Consider the following 4,318-nt stretch of genomic DNA (forward strand, 5'->3'; position numbering starts at 1 on the left):
AAGAAATGCAGAGCCTCATTCATTACAATATATAAAATCCCAACTAGAACATCACTATTCCTGTAATTAGGCCACAAACTCCTGCAGGTTCAGCTGTGTTCATGAGTCCGACATAATTGTTCTGGTTCTATCACACAGAATAACTTTGCACATGTTTTATGACTCAGTACATTAAATAAGTCACTTTTTCCCATTCAGAAACTCAAAAGCATTTTTATATATTGTAATGAATGAGGCTCTGCATTTCTTGAAGAAAAGCATATTCCCCATCACCTTTACTGTCAATGTTTTAGACAAATATTTTGTTATGTGTAGTTGGAAAAAGTCTCAACTACTACCATACAAAAATTGAACTCAGTATTTGGAAAACTGACTGAGTTAAAGACATTTTTTGTGTTTGCAGAGTTGATAAATTGTGGCAGCCATGTTGAATTGGGTTAACTTCAGAAGTGAATGAGTTTTAGATTTACATCCAGTGATTACTTTCTAATAATTTCAATATAATCCATCTCTGTAAAATCTAAAGTGTCTCATTTAAAAGTTCTTTAATTTGTGTATTGTTTTCTCTTCTGTATCACTGAAAACTGCAAATGTTTCTTTTAAATTTATATTTCTTAAAGGCAACTATCATCTGAAAAATAGCACTTTGTTAAACATTGTGTCACCTTAGTTAGGTTAGCACAGAGGTTGAGTTAAAACAAAATTTTCAATCAGAATTTTTTTTATTTTATTAGATTTTTGTGCAAGATTTATTAAAAAGTTAAAGTCATAAAACAAGTCAGCTTTCACCTGGAAGCCGTTACTGAGAAATACTAAAATAATGTTTTTTTATTCTTGTGTCCCTTGAATTAAAATAAAAGTCAAAAGTCTTTTTTTCTGTTTTGAATATGGACACATAAATTGTATTCATTAAACTAATTATGTTTAATAATATTCTGTCTAAGTTCTGCAGGACAAATGTTGTCCAAGTTTTTTGGTTACGTAAATGTGTGACACTCCATTGTCCTTCATACGTTGAGGAAAGGTTAGATTACATCAGTCCACCTGTTTGATGACCTCTGTCTTTAATTGTTTAGGCTCTGATAAATCCAGAAATGTAATTAATCGCATCCTGGGTGCAAGAAAAGAAGCTCCGACCAACAGACTGAAACACAAACCCTCATTGTGCAAATCACATATTAGAGAATCAGGAAGAGAAACCTTTTTAACTTTTGACTTAAGCTAAATTAACCCGGTCCCTCTCACACACAGTGTCCCTGTCCATCTCAGGCCTGTCCTGCAGGGACAGCTGCAGCACTGAATGTAAAGAGCCTCATGGGACAGTTTATTCACAGCTGCACTGGAAAACTTTTAATTTTGAGTGACGCGAGACGCACTGGAAAAAACAGGAGTGTAAAGAGTTCATGTGCACACATATCTGTATTTGAATACTATCCATCTGCCCCAAGTATTAAGGAGACATGATCTGAGCTGTTAGTTTGACTTTTCTTGTATTCATTGTGATTTTGATAGTCCACCAGCAGCTTTAGAAAATCACACACACACAAAAGTCATCAAAACATGCCTCTTGATCAGGAACACTATGCTATGGCTTTTGGCATCAGTATAATGTGTGGTGTAGATGAAATTAGTAAGAAAAAAAAAACTGCTGGAAATTCCACATATACAACAATAATTATTTTCAAATTGGGTGAGAAAGCCCAGCCTTCTTTGGATCTACAGCTCAGACTCACTTTACAAACGTCCTTCAAGGTTTAAACGAGTCGCAGAAAGTCCGATACCAGATGATTGAGCTGGGATTATTTTATTTTTTTTGACATCCTCAATGTTTTTTACACAACTGCAGATGCATAAAACTGGTGAGAAGTGTAAACTTTATGGAAATGAGAAGCATTTGTTTGCTAAAATTTTGGAAAGTTTGGACAATTCAAAATTGACGGTAAATTGTGCGACGTCTTTACGCTCTATGTTGAACTTTTTGTTGAAAAATCTTCCAAAATCATACATTCATTGCAGTAGGACAAGGAAGGACACCGTTTTTGCACGTCCAACTGTATTTGAACTGAAAGATTTTAAGTCAAATGAGTTTTGAACTTATAGGTCTTACAGAGAGTGGTGAAGGCTGCACAGAAGACTGTTGGAGTCAGCCTCCCCACCATCACAGACATCTACACCACCAGATGCAGGAAGAGGGCCACCTGCATCATGAAGCTGTTAGACTCATGAATCCCTAATCAGGATAATCACTGTGGGAAGAAAAAAAATCACTGTAATGCCACTTTGATTGTTGATATGTGCTGCTGATTGTCTATGTTGCTGATCTCATGCTGCTGATTTAGTTCATGCTGCTGATTTAGTTCATGCTGCTGTGTTCATTCGTCCTCATCTGCTCACACTGACTCATGTTTGTGCTGCTGTTGTTCTTCATGTTGTTTTACACTATTAGTGTTTAGTGTATTCCAACAATGTTCAGTCAGGTCATCTGAACGGTTTCTTTTTTTTTTTTTTTTTTTTTTTTTTTGTGCTGAGACATTTTGCCTTCCATCCAGAAGGCTTCATCAGTCTGAGGAAACACCAAACAAAACTGATTCTCCCTTAACAGCTTACTCTAAAATGGAAAAAAACCAGTTATGTTGGTGCTAAGACCTCTGGGGCATGCCCTCTCCTCTGGTGCCTGAACTCTCCCTCGTCGACAGTCATGTCAAAATGCTTCACAACACCAAAGCAGTTTGACATGACTGTCGACGAGGGAGAGGGTGGGCACCGGAGACCATCTTAGCACTAACATAACTGGGGGTTTTTTCCACTTTGGAATAAGCTGTTAGGGGAGAATCAGTTTTGTTTGGTGTTTCTTCAGACTTATGAAGCCTTCTGGATGGAAGGCGAAACGTCTCAGCACCAAAAAAATGGAAAGAAACCGTCCAGATGACCTGACTGAAAATTGTTGGATTTTATACCTGGATTATTGAGCATGGACTTTGGTGTTTAATATATTCTTAGTTTCAGTTCAATTCAATTCAAAAATACTTAATCAATCCCAGAGGGAAATTAAATGTTGTTGTAACTCATCATCCTGGTTTCATGTAGTTTAGTGTATTTCTTGGTTTATATCTTATATCCTTGTATACTTTTTCTTTTGCTATTGTTAGATGTAACTGAGACCCTGTGTACACAATTTCGTTCCACCTCATGTACCACATGTGATGCGAATGACAATAAAGAACCTTGACATGATACACAAAGATTGATACCTAGAAATTGACGTGTGATGCTTCTGCTACATGCGCTTTTTGCAAAAAGCACCCTCACTGTGTGCTACACTGCACCAGTCTTTTCCATGCAGCCTCGTGTATCACAGTCTCAGTGCTGAGTTCTTCGTACTCGGCATACGGTCACACCTGGACCACTGGACGAAGGGACCAGCCTGTGTCTGGATCTGAAAGGACCTGCGAGAGGCACTCACCAGGGTCATTGCATATCCGGTTTCGGCACGCGCAGTGGGCAGAAAAAAGGGATCTGGAATCTAAATCAGGAGGCAGTAATCCTTTGTCGGTTAGTGAGAAAGAGGGACACCATGCATGCTGCAGGGGAGGCGGTTCAATTTCAAGAAATCTAAAGCGAGATGGAGCAATGCCCTGCTCTGAAAGTCTGGGTTAGCTTTTTGTCCCCTGCCACGGAGCATTCTGTTGAGCTATATGTGATGATTTGCAGGAGATTAGAACTACGTCTGCACAGCTGTGAAGAGACAGCATGCACACACTTCATCACCTTACATTGGCTGAGCTCAGAGCTGTCACTTTGTCTTGTATTCACACAAATGACAACATAATCAGCTCCTGTCACGCTATTTTCACAGAACAGCATTTCTTAGGATAGTACCCTGCATTCACAGCACGCCACACGCAGACGGGATGCTTGGCAGCTCTTATTTTTAGAACGTAAAGTCTGGTCTAACCTGCTTCTTACCTCCATCATGAGAGTCAGTGTTAGAATGCAGAGCTGGATTTGTCAAATCATGGTCTAAGGTTTCTGGACTCTGTGACGACGAGTACCAGGCTGTGAAAATGAAACAGCTGGAATAGAAAGTGAGTGACAAACTCCAACAATTCTCAGTCAGGTCATCTGGATAGTTTCTTTTCTTTTCTTTTTTTTGGTGCTGAAACGTTTCACCTTCCATCCTGAAGGCTTCACCAGTCAAGGAAACACACAACACAAACTGATTCTTCCCCAAACAGCTTCCTCCAAAGTGGAACAAACCAGTTATTAAAAACAAAGAAACTGTCCAGATGACCTGACTGAAAATTGTTGGATTGTATAC

This window comes from Nematolebias whitei, chromosome 15 (assembly GCF_014905685.2).
Source record: "Nematolebias whitei isolate Nwh7 chromosome 15, NemWhi1, whole genome shotgun sequence".
Lineage (NCBI taxonomy): Eukaryota > Metazoa > Chordata > Actinopteri > Cyprinodontiformes > Rivulidae > Nematolebias > Nematolebias whitei.